This window comes from Pteropus medius, unplaced genomic scaffold (genome assembly GCF_902729225.1).
Source record: "Pteropus medius unplaced genomic scaffold, Ma_sr-lr_union100, whole genome shotgun sequence".
Taxonomy (NCBI): Eukaryota; Metazoa; Chordata; class Mammalia; order Chiroptera; family Pteropodidae; genus Pteropus; species Pteropus medius.
Window position 1 is genome coordinate 6,754,227 of NW_024351647.1, and position 15,057 is coordinate 6,769,283.

At 36.8% G+C, this 15,057-nt stretch overlaps 1 protein-coding gene across 1 annotated transcript in view; it reads right to left on the bottom strand.

The window, feature by feature from the left end:
- Positions 1-12,010, bottom strand: part of KATNBL1 (katanin regulatory subunit B1 like 1) — a 36,357-nt gene extending 24,347 nt beyond the window's left edge. Inside the window, exon 1 of the mRNA XM_039843990.1 lies at positions 11,868-12,010. The gene's annotated coding sequence lies outside the window, so the exon portion shown is untranslated. The remainder of the gene's footprint in view (positions 1-11,867) is intronic.
- Between the last annotated feature and the right edge of the window lie 3,047 nt (positions 12,011-15,057).

Genomic DNA, 15,057 nt, shown 5'->3' on the forward strand with positions numbered 1-15,057 from the left:
ACAGGGAAAAGGATAGGGACTCCCAAGCTCACTGTAAGTATCCTTAAACACAGAAAGCATATGTTATAGCATTAGGTCTCATTTTCTGAGCTTCTGTTATTAATACTTCCTGCTTGTCCTGCCTGATAACTTGATTTTTATGGAAACAAATTGTTTCTTCTCCCTGAAAAGTCTCTTTCCCTCCTTTCCATTTCATCACAGCCTCTCTGCTACAATGAGTTCAAATCTTCCTCTCTGAAGCATTTCTTGATTCCAATTTTCATTGATCTCTCCCTTCACCACCTTTTTATGGCACTTAGTTAATATCGCATAGTTTAATACTTTAACAAAAAACAAATAACTGAGGGCCTAAGTATAAGACATTTAGCACTAACTTAACTAGGTGTATCTCCTCTTACCAACTAGACTGCAAAACTTCTCATGGGCAGGGACTGATTCCATACCTTTATATATAGAACCTAAAAGGCAATTCAACAACTCTTAGATAAAGCATATGTTAAAAAATCACATATATATGGTATACCCTAAAGTGAGCCAATGACCATCACCACAAAATCCTAGTATTTTAAGGTTAATTTTTTGAATCATTAAAGGGAAGAAAGTGCATGTATTCAATTCAGCATTTACTGAGCACCTACTATGTGTCAAGAGATGAATAAGAAATACATGTTTTAAACAAAACAAACAAAAAACCTCATCGATACAGACAACAGACTGATACAGACAACCAAAGGGGATGGGGATTGGGAGGAGATGAAAAAGGTCAAGAGGGTCAAATATATGGCAACGAAAAGAGACTAGGCTTTGGGAGGTTAGCACACAATAGAGTATACAGATGTCATATTATAAAACTGTACACTTGATATTCATATATTATTATTAACCAATGTTGCTCCAATGAATTAAAAAAAAAACAAATAAATAAAAAAAAGAATTACACATCTTATTTCTTGAGAAGCTCATAGCCTAGTGGGGAAGAATGACAAGAAAGCCAATAAATATAAAACAACTAAGTGCTATAAAAGAGAAATAGTACAGGCTGCTAAAAAAGTATCAGCAATACATTTAATCTGAGAGATAGTGAAGCATCCAGGAATATATTTGAGGTCACACTAGATCTAAGTCCTGAAGACAAATGAATTGAAGGAAAGCTCACTATTTAAGCAATCACAGTAAAGCTCATGTGTACTCAAAAATTAGAGTCTAGAGCTTTTCTTATTTCCATATTTTTAGTTCTCCAGAAACGATGGTTCCACTTGAGCATTAATAGAAAGCATAAGCAGATACAGAAGCTGTTGGAGAACTTCGTAAAAGACAGATCAGTGTGACAACATCCAAACCATTAATCAACTTACACATCACAAAAAAGGATACAACCAGACATTATATACCACTTGAAGTGATACACAACAGGAAATACTACACAGCATTATTATTAAATATTCTTGCCAAAAAAAAAAAATCTAACCTGAACATAATCAAGGCTCAATTACTTGTTACCAACTACTAGTTTAAAGGAAATATAGAACACCGAAAGGAACCCAATAAGCGCTACCACAGAAATGTAATTAGAAAACTCCAGAAAAAAAGAGAAATTCTTTGGGACACAAAACTCAGTTTTCTCAACAAATACTTTGCAAGAAAATAAGAGAAGGAATCCATACATTAAAAGAGGCTGTATCAACTGAATACAATATATGAACGTTGCTTAGATACTAGTTTCTTTTCAAAACTGTTAAGAAGTGTAAAGAATCAGGAAAATTTGAATATTGGCTGGATATGTGATTAAGGAGTTATGTTTGTAACTAAAGTAAAACTAACACATAATAAACTGTGCATACTTAAAGTGTACTTATGAATACACTCATACATATACACCCATTAAACCATTATCATAATCAAGATAGTGAACCCTCCATCTCTCCAAAAATTTCCTGTGCCCCTCTGTAATCCCTCCCCAACCATCTGATCTCCCTTTTGTCACTATAGATTAGTTTCCACTTTCTAGAATTTTATATAAACGGGATCATGTATTTACACTCTCTTTTTTGGGTGGAGGAGGTAATAGTTTCTTTCCCGAGACATAATTATTCTGAGAATCATCTGAGCTGTTACATGTATCAATAGTCTACTTTTTATTGCAGAACAGTATCCTATTGTGTGGATATACCACAATGTGCTTATCCATTCACCTGCTGATGGACATTTGGGTTGTTTCCAGTCTGGGCTATGACCAATAAAGCTGTTATTATAGTCATGAATAAATCTTAGTGTGAACAGATTTCATTTCTCCTGGGTAAATAAATACCTAAGAGTGGAACAGCTGGGATGTATGGTTGGTCTATATTTAAATTTTTAAGAAAAAAAGTTAAATAAAAAAGTTAAATTAAAAAAGTCTAACCACAATATTGTACACCTGAAACCAATATAAAACAATATTGAATGTCGACTCTAATTGAAAAAAACATTTTAAATGACAAACTTTTAAAAGTTGTATAATTTTGCATTCCCATCAGTAGTATATGAGAGTAAAGAATTGTTAGTCATTATGAATTATTTCTAGTTGAACAGTGTTGTGGTAATGCCTTTTTAAAGAAGAATCTTTTAGAGATATATCCATCATATAATGAAAAGAGATGATATAGGATTTGCAAAGAGTAGGAAAAAATCAACGAATCAAGAAATGTTGGGAACTGCTGAAGCTGGATAATTAGGAATGTTCATTATACCTTCCTTTTATAGCTTTTCTATATGACTAAAAGTTAAAAGAAATAGATAAGATACAAGATTACTTTAATGACCAAAGTTTACTTATAGGCTATTTATATAGCAATGTTCTGCAATGATACAGTTAAAATGTCATGTCCTTGCTCTTGGACTAGAGGTAGAGTTCCCTTTAACAGCTGTAGATGCAGTTAACTTTGTTTCAGCAAAAATAATGTGAAAACCAGGGGTGGAGGAAAGAGATAGAAACAAAAATAGATGTGTGCAGGAAGAATATGTCCTGTCCCCCACTCTCTCACTCCATACCCCTAGATTTGAGAGCAAAAGGAAGTATGTTGCGTAAAAGAAAAAAGTCAGAAATAAAAATGAATAAAAGTATCCCTTTCACTTTAGAATATATCAACAAACTCTGAACACTTCCACAGAGGTGAACTGCAAAGCTGGGGAACAGCAGAGAAACCTCTTACTTTATGCTCCCTTTACACCAAATCTTGCATTTCCTATAAGTGTTACTTATTTTCAAAATAAAGTATTACTAGACAGAGAAAAAAATTTAAACCACTTCTTCAATTAAAAATTAATTAATTAAAAAATAAAGTATTACTTATTTTAATTAAAGTTTAAAAAATCACTGTAATTCAACCACCAATAATATTCTGGTGTTTTTTCCTCTCATGCAGTTTAGTTCTATATGCTATATTTTATCATGAGCATTTTATTTTCCTACATATAAAAAGTCTCTTTGAAAGTTAAAATCACTGGGTGAGTCCTACTGTATTAGAAGCTGTTACTTTCTGTAACATTACTCTCTAAATGTCTAGTACAGTAGAACTCACCCAGTGATTCTGAGTGTTTCACTAAATTTTAATTTAATGTGTAAAATTTATTTTCATAACTGTTATAAGAGTGCTCAAAACAAATGCTAGGTTGAACAGCTCATGTGACTCAATGTAGAGCAAGTACAACTTATCACTAGAACTAAAAAAAAAAGAGACACCATACTTTAATGTCAAACCAGATTCAAAAAAAGATTACAAGATTCTCTAAATGTAACATTTCTTTCGCAAGTATATTTGGACAAAGGGTGAGGAAGGGAGTTAGAAACCCAGCAAACAGTTGTAGTAAAAAAGTGACAAAGTGAATGGTATACTAACTGTACTTTTTAAAAACTGTATGAGACTATTACACTGGTAATGATACATTCTGTTGACTTGTTTAATTTTGTTTGGAGCCTTTTAATCCCTTCTAGATCTAATCTAACTGAAAGTTAACATTTTGAAAGAATGTGTCAGATATGACAATGGACTGGGCGGGTAGTGGGGGGGGAAGGTGAATAACACGGAGAAGAAAAAGAGAAGCACAGAGACAAACATTGGGAGTGCTTATTCACCCACTATCCAGGGAAAGGGTACCCCATCAAATTACCTGGATTCTCTTGTACACTTGCTAGGTTTATTCCTATTGAGGAAATGAATTTACCAAGTTATCAGAGCCTGATAATCACTAAATATTCAAACCATAAAACTAAATGCCTTTAATATGATTCTGTGTTCAGAATAACTCAAAACCCCTACTACTACTCGAAATAAACCCTGACAGTTTTTTTATAGGCTGAATGATGATGATTCATCATACCACTTTCTCTTAATTCAGCTTCCCATGGAAGGTTGGTTTGAGAAATAATGTCAAATTCAGGAAGGCAGGTCAAGCATGAAAATACAGATTTCTGGAGATTCAGTGGATACAACATGATGATACCTCATTTCAATCAATTAGACCAAATTGAATTCCAACTTCCTTATGACTAAATTGCCCTGAAATAAAATTTATAAAATTGATGCCAAATGAGAATTACCTTCCCATCACTTATTCCTCAGTTTTAATAACTAAGTCCACTAAGTATAGTGCATTAAGGAACTTGGATTAATAATGGGAAAACAAAGTTAGCTAAATTCTGAGAGCTAGGAGGTTATCATCACAACCTCTACCAGTAGTTTTGAACCAACAGAGTTAATTTTTTTCAGTGACTTTATGCCTGGAAAAAGGAGTCAAGGGACGACAAGGTGCAGGGCAGTATGCTAGCAGTTGAGTAAAAACAAAATGTGTACTTGAGTGCTTGCTTGTATATTCATTGAATATCTTTGGAAGGATACACAAGAAATTAGGGACAAATGTCACTCTAGAGAGAAGATATGGCCGAGGGATGAGGTGAGAGGGACTTTTGGACTTTTTTGAATTTTGTATCTAAATGCAAGTATATATTTTAACTAAATTAAAATATATTAATAGTATACTATATATCTCTTCTTAAATGGCTATATAAACGCCTGAATCTTTGGGAAGACAGAGTTTTTTAAGCCAAGCAGATGATCATCTTAGCATGTTTTGGTGAATATCTCTTATTCTCCCTGTTAGAATATTCCACTATTTTTCTGGAAATATTCACAAGGAGGAAAAATAATCCTTTTTGTCTTCTTAAATTCAGAAATGGAAATACATATATATACACACACGCAATGTATGTATACATGTACATATATACACATACATACACACACACATACATACACACATACACACATACACACAACAATGTCACCTTAAGGATCCTTTTTAACATCTTGTTTAGCTAGTAAAGGTATTTCTGATTAGAATCTGGAAGGGATTAAAAGACTCCAAACAAAACTAAACAAGTCAACAGAATGTATTACTCTACCAGTGTAATAGTGTCTCGTATAGTTTATAAAAGCACAGTTAATATACCATTCACTTTGACGCTTTTTGAGTACAACTGTTTGCTGCCTTTCTAACTCCCTCGCCCCTTGCCCAAATATATAATATATTCCTAAACTGTCCATTTCTCTCCATTTCCATCACCACTATCCTGGACCAAACTAACATCATCTTTCCTTGAACTATAATATCAGTCCCTCCTAAATGCTTCAGCCGCTCTGGCCTTCTGTCTTTAAACATGCCAAATTCATTTCCATTTTGTTTCCATGCCATTCCTTCTGCTTAAAATATTCCTCCCAAATACTCAGGGCTGCTGCTTCTCAACTCAAATGTCACCCACTCGAGAGGATTTGCCTGACCGCCCAATCAAGAAACCTCACCCTCACCTCCAGTCATCTTCTATATCAGTACCTTGTATTCTTTTCTCTCGCATTTATCATCATCTGAAATAAGCAAGCTAAATTGCTTACTGTCCATGTCTTCCTACTGGACTGTTAGCTCCATGAAAGCAGAAACCATGTTCATTGTATCTAGAATAGTGTCTGACATACAGTGGATGCTTAATAAATAGCTGATGAACAAAGGAATATATCTAAAAAAGACTGTCAACTGTAAAAGATAATGGTCAGCCCTGAGAGACAATAAAATTTTTACAAATATCAGTGGGGAAGTGCCCAATTGTGGTAAACATTAGAACTGTGCCATGATATTCCACTTCTCCTTTCAGATACATAGTAGATTTATACTTGTCCATCATCTTGAACTTAGGTATGGTCATGTGACATTTTCTGACCCATGAAATATAAACAGAAGTCTTTAGGAGCCACTTTGTGTGATTTATTTCTATTATCTTCCCCCTAAGATCACAGTAACCAGCAACAGTCCTTAGATTAAAGTTCCATCGGTCCACATTTCTGAACATGGACAACATACAACAGAGTTCCTAGACAACTCACATGTAACATGAATTGAGGAAAAATAAATCTTTGTTACTATAAGCCACTGAAATTTGGGCGTTATCTGTTACTGCAAAATAACAAGCCCATCCAGACTGATAAACCATCAAGCAACGTTGTGGGCACAAAATAATGTAGTCAGCCTCACTAACTAGTCAACTAAATACACATATTATGATGCCACTAAATACACATATTTAATTTTCCTCTGATAATTATTTAAGTTTCCAAACAGGTCTGCCAACAAGGAGAGAAAAAAATCGTTTATATGGAGTTTTAAGGATTCTGTCCCTAATGATATTTTTTTTAAGTAAATAATTCACCCAAATTATGAATGCCACCCCATACAGGCTCCTTGAGAAATAGTCTGCCAGCCTTCCTTATGTAGAAACATACTTTCTAGTGAAAATTACTGTGTTTTTTTGTTTCATTATTATCTGTATTATTCAATAATTAAATACTTATTGACTCCAGGTCGCTGTAGAGGAAACAGACTAGCAAAGTAGAATGGCTGAAATGCAGAGAAGTCCTTAAACAATGGGCCAAAAAACTGGACTTTATTTTGTAAACAAAACAGGATTACTGAGAAGCTTTGTATAGGACTCATACAATTAAAAACTATTCCTGAAGATTATTTTATATGGCAATTGTAGACTGGAATAAGAAGGCCAAAACTACTATTTTCCAACTGCTGTGAGTTGAATCCTCCATAGATGAAAGGCAAAAATTAAAATTTTTGCTACGACACTAAACATACTGTTAATGATGATATTAAGTGGTACAGAGAATGGGAATGGCATAGGTTTTTGCAAATAAGAGTAAAAGGCACACTGAAAAGTCAAGCTGGCACAAAAGTAAAATCATATTTTGTGAGCATGAGGGGTGATCAGGGTAGTAATTATTTAATAGTTCTGAAAGGCAACCAAGTGAACACTTTACTATCATTAGGAGGTATTTTTATATTTTAAGAATGACTGGGTTATAATCAGGTTGGTTTGTATTCTGAGTTCTTTTAAGGTAACTGAAGCATCTGTGCAGTACTCCAAGGAGCTTGTCTTTTCTTCAACAACTCATTCCTTCGTTCCTTCAGTCATTCAACAAATATTAAGTACATGTGACAGGCTAATTACCATTCTAGGCACTGGGGAAACATCAGTTTACAAAACAAAGATCCCTGACCTCCTGGAATGTATATCCTAGTGGCATTTAAATTCCTTTCTAAAACTCTTCTCCCAAAGCTAGTATATGGGAGTAGCTTTTACAAATGCCTTTGGAAGAAATAATCTATGATTAATCCACACTAAGATGTGAAAGACTAATAGTTTCCTGAGAGGTAATTACCCTTGAAAAATAAATGTTGAACACACAATGCAATATATATATGCCTTATTGTTAAATTGTACACCTGAAACTTACTGGATTTTATTAATCAATGTCACCATAAAAAATTTAAAAAAAAAAAGCAAACTTAAAAAAAAGAAAGAAAAATAAATACTTCACAGATTCACAGCTCTTAAGAGCTGGAAAGGACCTTCAAGTTACTTTCAATTTACAGATAAGATTAAGGGATTTGACCAAGAACATTCAGTCACTAATAGGAGAGCCAGGCATAGAACTTCCTACAGTGTTTGTGCCTTTCCCATATAACATCTAGATGTTTGTGCCTTTCCCATATAACAAAGATCCCTGACCTCCTGGAATGGACCTACCTGTTTTAAGATTGTACTGGTAAGAAGAAATGCTAGAATGGCATTCATGATTCATACACAGGTGATAGGTTCCTGTGTGACTTGTTCAAGGCAAAAAGGATTTTAGGCAGTGTGTAAAACTGAAAGAGAGGTGGTAAACTGGGGGTACCTTTCAGAAGACCCTGTCTCCCATGTCTACCCTCACTGTGTCCCAAGAACAAAGATAGGAAATAAAAGACTTCTCCAAAGTTAATGGGTATTAGCTATTAGTGAGAAGATACTTAGAGATGAGCGCAAAGTAGTAAACATTGCATTTTAATTCAACAATGTCAAATTATATCCTATGTAATTTGAAAAGTTTCCAATAAAAGTATCATTTATATTAGTTTTAAGGTTTTTAAATTTACTTTCCTAAATACATTTTCCAGAAAACATCAAATTAACTGACGTAGATCAACAAGTATAATGACTGATAAAATAGCAATGGCATATTGACTAGTGTGATGTTTTGAGGCATCCCATCACTGGGCAAGCATTTTGAAAGATAATTCCTTCTCACTTCTTGCTTATAAACTGTAGCAATCAATACATTTAAAAAATCCCAAACTAGCCTTAAATCTCTAAAAATCCATCACCAACAAGCCTGAGCCTTATTTAATATTCTATAGAAAATATACATTTAAAAACTTTACCAAGAAAGAGAAAGTAGAAGTCTTGATAAGAATTGAAAAATAAGCTTAGTACAAAAAAAAGAAAAAAGAGAAGAAAATCAAAGTAAGATTAATTATAGGAGTTTTAGAAAGAGCTGATAGGTATTCAGGGGTCCTCATTAAAATCTCATTATGTGTCTCTGTGAATAGCAGTTTACATTTTTAAAATAAAAAGTATCATGAGACTCCCAATTTATTTTCAGTAGCTCCATCATTCTTTGAGCTTCCCAGATTTAAAATCTTGGAGATACAGCAGACTTTTACCCCCACTGTTGTCTGTAGTTAATGAGTCATCATTTTAATAGTTATTCCTTCAAAATGTCTTTTGAATACAAAATTCCCAATTTCAAAAGAATACATACAAAAACAAAGGCTGACTATTAAAAAGAACATTTGTCAAAGAATGAGAAATACTCATGATATGCTGAGTCAAACAGAACAAAACAAAAAACCCAATCACCATAGGGAGAAAAATGTATAATCCTAGTTTTATAAAAAGGAAAATAGTTCTCAGCATAAAAAAAGTTTTGAAAGGAACCACTACATAAAAATATTAACAGTTGTCCTTTATGTAGGGGTTTTATAACTGTTTTTTTATTTTTTCACACTTTATATTTCCTAAATTTCCTACAACGGACATGCATTATTTTCAAACTTAGAAAAGATGTTATTTAAATAATTGTCTCATTTTACCACTACTTATCCATTCTCATTGCTCTCATCTTATCCCCTCACAGTCTCTCCTTTCCAGGACTCGAACAAGCAGCCTCCTTCTTTGACGTCTCTGAGCCAGCTTCTCCCCAAGTTTAATACTGCTTGTACTCATGCTCCTAAAATTCGTCATTAATATTTATCTACAGCACATGGAAGCAGAAATGGCCGTCTAAACGATCAACTTAAAACACTTTCTCAGTCTCGGGACCACTGACATTTGGGGCAATTATTTCTTATGGAGGGGCTTGTCCTACAGTAGGATATTTTGTAGCATTCCTGGCGATGCCAGTAGCACCTCCCACCCCCATTAGCCCTAGTTGAGAACCATCCATTTAAAAGTTTTAAAACTTCCAAAATCATATCTCTCAGCTCATGTACATATATATGAAACCTAAACTTCTTCGACTTATGTCTTATACAACACTCGTCCTAGCCTTGCCCAAACTTATTTTTATCAATGGGAACTTTTCAAATAGACCAGACTTACTGTTCCCTAGAAAAATCATTTTCATACTCAATTCTAAGTTTTGAACAGTTTCCTCACTGAAATTCCCCCTCCATACTTCTACTTAATGGCCTATATCTATCCTTCAATTGTCAGTTCTTTGCAGAAGCCTATTGATTCGCTCAGCTCAATATACTCCCACTGAACCAACGAAGGGTATAGGTATACACACACATACACACAAATATATTGTTCATTTGTTAATTTCATATCCCAAACTAGACTAACTTCCCTCAGGTTTGTTATTCAGGCACATTTCTGTTGTACAGCTATTGGGCCTAACAATGTGCTGGGCACAGAGGCAATCAAAAGCCTGATGCTTGGTGAATGAATTTAAATGTTCTGCTGTAAATAGTGTAAACTGATGTTTTCTTATAAATGATTTTGCTTTTGTACCTTATTTCTTGTTACAGAGCTATTAGTTAGTTAAGTATAATCATTCCAAGTACAGAGTAACCAGTCAAGAAGTTTTCAGAATGAAAACATAAACATATGATGGTATATTTTAAGGAATACATGGGTTTCAAACTGTTTTCTACACTTTCAGGAAAGAATACAACGGAATTAAAACTATAAACTACAACACAAACACGAACTTTATGAACCCCATTTATCTTAAAACACCCAATGGATTTTTTGCTCAGTTTACAAAATTTAAGGACTGTCAACAAGAGCAGATAACTCGATTTTATACTGTGTGAATATATGAGTACACAAACGCACTTTACAAATGTATTATATCTCCAGTCGAGAAAAGTAAATGAAACGAAAGCCCTTTGTGAACTAAAAAGAGCCACATATCAAGAAGGCAATAGAGTAGCATAGTTAAAAGCGAGGAGCCACCCTGCTTGGGTCTCAATTACATTAGCTGTGTAACCTTGTAGATGTTACTTCTCTGTGCCTCAGTTTCCTTCTCCTCAAATGGGGATAATAATAGTATCTGTCCCAAAGCAAAGCTTTCAAAACAGTGCTTAGCATATAAAAAGCACATATATTAACCATTGTCATTATTACATTGCTAGTTATTAGCCAAATAAAAGCTTCAATGTATAAAGTTCTGATTCAAGTCTGAAGCTGGTTTTACAAAAAGCAGGGTAAGCTATTTACACAAGTTTAAGCTACTATGTGGACCAGTTTCGCAGAATTTTTGCTAATGCTAAACGGGTGATTATTACAGAATTTGTTAGTTTTTTTTAATCTGCAAAGCAATTGACATAGACACTTCTGTTTTCAAGGAGCTTTACAAGCTACAAGAAAACAAATCAACTCTTTGTCATCTCCATATTTAAGCCAACTTAAGAGTGCAGTAAAAGCCTAGGTACTGCTACAGAACGACTTCCCAGAAAATACAAGGTTTAAAAATCGTAATCAGTAATTCTTACGCAGTTGTCAAGCTTTTGTCCTGCTAAACAAAAGCTTAACTGTCAGGGAACCAAGGACCCGTCAGAAAATAAGGAAATAGCACGACCGGGCGGGCCTAGGCGGCTCTCGGGAAAACCTGTCCTCGAACAGATCGCCTCACGCGTTCTGTCCTTCCCTCTCCGCGGGGTGCAGATGTGGGCTCCACCCGAAGATAAATAAGTGACAGCACTTTCCGTCCACGCCTCTCCTGGCCCGGACCCCTCGAGCCTTCTCACGCCTCCAGCGCCCCCAGACCGCAGCCTCCCGCGGCGGCCGGGCAGGGGGTTCCGCCCCGCCGCCCCGCCGCAGGCCGGGCCGAGCCGAGGCCGCCGCGGGCCTGCAGGTGGGCCTAGGGCGCGGCCAGGTCCGGGGACAAGTCCTGCCTCGACGGGGCAGCAGCGGGCGCCGGGCTCACACCGTCCGCGCCATCACTTACCGGCGCCTCATGGTACCGCGGCGCCTCAGCCCAGTCCCGGCGCTGACGTCCTGCGCCAGGAAGCCTAGAGAGTCCCTGTGCTCCCGGGCCGATCCCCACTCCGGGCCATTCAAACGCGGCCGCGCGCGCGGCCCGCCGGGATTGCTCCCCCCGCCGGCCTGGGTTTCTCGTAGGCTCCGCCCAACGCTGGCTCCGCCCCTCTCGAATCGCGTAGGAAGGAGGCAGAAAAGGATGTGTGACCAAAGTGCCTCCTGGTGGCCACAGGTACGCACTGTAGTCTTGCTACTGAGCCGTAAGTAATGCTGCGCTAGGAACTGGTGAAGGTGATAAAAGTCAAAGAAGGACCGATCCCCTGCGCTCATGACAGTCTAGTAGAGGAGATGGACCTTAAGTGTTGTACCAGAGGTTCAAAAAATCTGCTGTAAAAATATGGTTCTGGGAGAGATTTATTCACTCCCATTTAAATGCACTAAGGGAAAATATTTAAAAGCATGGACTCTGGAGCTATGTGACGTTGAGCAATCATATAAATTCCTGTGTGCTTTGTTTTATGCATCTGTAAAATGGGGATGATAGTAGTAGCTGCCTCATCATTGTGAGGATTAAATAAGTTAATACATCTAAAATGCTTAGAGGAATGTATCTAGCACATGGTAAGCACTATGTAATTGTTAGCTATTATTTTTCAGTTCCTAATAGGTTTCAAACTCTGTGTCACACTCTTAAGAACACAAGAAATATGTGTGATGCAGACTTTGTCCTCAGGAAGCAGGCTCAATTTCTTTGGGATGGGATACACAGGTATGAGGTTAGGTTTGGATCTGTCTCTGACATGCTTTTAATTGCTGAGGGTAATTCTCTTCATCTTAGTGGAAACAAGGTCTACCCATCTTCAAAGGTAAGCCACTGGTCAAGGTTAACCAAATTATGACAGGAGCAAGTTTGTCTTTGGTGAGCTTCTCACCAATCAAGTAGTGCATTTGTTAGGACATTTTAGGTACTCCTTTCAGAACTCTCTAGGGTTTGCCTAAGAAACAGGTTGGTTAAGTTTGAATCCACAATATTTTTGAGGTCTCCCTATATGCCAGGCTGACTTTGTACAGGTGCTGGAGACAGCCTGGAAGAGCTCACGGTGACTTGTGCAAACAGGGAAAGAGATCATTCTGATGAACTGTGGTGAGTGCAATGATAAAAGGGTATATGTTGAATGCTGTGGGAGTTCAGAGCAATGGGAGGCCTGGTAGATAAACTAATTACAGCTAAGATGTCATTAAGTAAAAATAACAATGTATGTTTTCTCCCTGGTAACAGAGTTCTTAATGCAAAAAAATAAGTAATGGTGAAAATTTCAGGTACCACTTTAGGTCCATGGGAGAAATATTTTTAGGATGTGTTTTGCATAAGCAATGCCTTTGAGAGCCTTTCAGATGATACCAAGCACAAGCAGGCACATGCTGATATGTGGGACCACGCCTGTTAGCAGGTAGGACTTTTGAGAGAGTCCAGCAGGGTGAGTAAAAGAAGCAGGAGCCCTGGGTTCTAGGTGTGTGCAACTTAGAACATTCCTTGAGTATGACTTCCACTAAGTAGCTGTGCTGTTTTAAAGAAAATAAAATTAAGCACACATAGTGAAGTCACTTTCTCTCAAGCTATTTCTTCATCACCACCATCATAAACAGGAATTTCTTGATGACCCACACTATGCAAAAGGCATTGTGCTGAGCCCTCACTAGATGGTGAAAAGAGTGTACGACACAGTATTTACCCTCAGAGGAGGCTGGATGACAGGGTAGGACAAATAACGGGAGTCCTAAGACTCAGGAAATCTGCTGTGTTAACATAGAAGGATCTCAGATAAAACAAGGCCTCTGGTGTCCTGAAGGCCAGAGGACAATCTTGATGTTCTCATTTCTACAGCTTTTTAGGGCACAGTGTCTCAGACAGGTTCATCTCCAGACTCAGGTTCTGAGGTTTATGCTAGTGATGAGCAGCCTTGGTCCATAGATCTCATGTGGCTGGCAAGTATCAACATAATTCAAGGTGAAAATTTAAAAATTTGCCTCTATATTGCTACTTTTGAAATGTATACTGTTTTAGTGATGATGAAAATTCAGGTCAGTTTTCTTCATTGACACTTTTCAGTCAATAAAGTTGAATTATTTTCCTTTGAAGCTCAATCAAGTTTTTTTTTTTTAATGGATAAAAAAAGTGTAGCCTACATATATTTTTATTATCTTCATACCAGTCCTTGTGCACAGAAAGGTGGTTCTCTCACAGTGGACAGTCTCCGAGGGAGCTTACCCCTGGGATCATTCCCCCGTTCCTTCCTTCTCACTACCTTAAACATTCCTTCCGTCTAATTGAACAGGCAGCTGAGGTAGCCTTTCTGCTCCATATCCCCCTCTCTTAGAGGTACCAACATCATTCAGGGACGGTATGTTAAGTAACCCTAACCACATGAGAAAAGAACTCTCATGCAAAGTCATATGCACACTTCTGAGTGGAGAGTCAGGCAAGGGATTGTGGAGGAAGGTTTGAGCTAGGCCTGACAAGCTGGACAGGATTTTGACACGCAGGGTGTTCCAGACAGAGGGCAAAGTGCAAAGTAAGTTCCAGGACCACTGTCTATCCAAATTTGACTGGAGTAGAGAGAGTTCTGGAGAGTAGCAGGAGCAAAGACTGAAAAGGTATGTAGGCATGACAAACCTGACAAGTAGTAAAAATGTAGAATGATTAAGCAAGGGTGCTTGGGAAGGAAAAAAAATCATTAGAAATCCTTGAAAGTCTATTACTTATGGATAAGCACTGTTTCCATTAGAATGTGTATTTTTCAGATTTTACTATGCAACTATATTTAAGAACAGAAATAATATCCTACGTATAATTTTATAAGCTTCTTTTTATGATAAATATATTATGTAGGTCAATACATGCCAGTCATTATATAACTGCACATAATAAAGATGGCAGTTGAAACAAACAAAAAAATGGCATAGGCATCAAGCAGAGAAGTTAAAGAGTTAAATCTGGACCTTATTAGGATTAACCTCCCACTAGAATGCAAGACAGCTTGTGGAAGGGAGGGAGGACTGATGGCAAGAACCTTAGGTATGAGTGTTATATAGTTCAGGCCAGAGGTGCAGGAAGCCATAGCATTTACTGTGGTGGATATCAATCTCATCAACTCGGA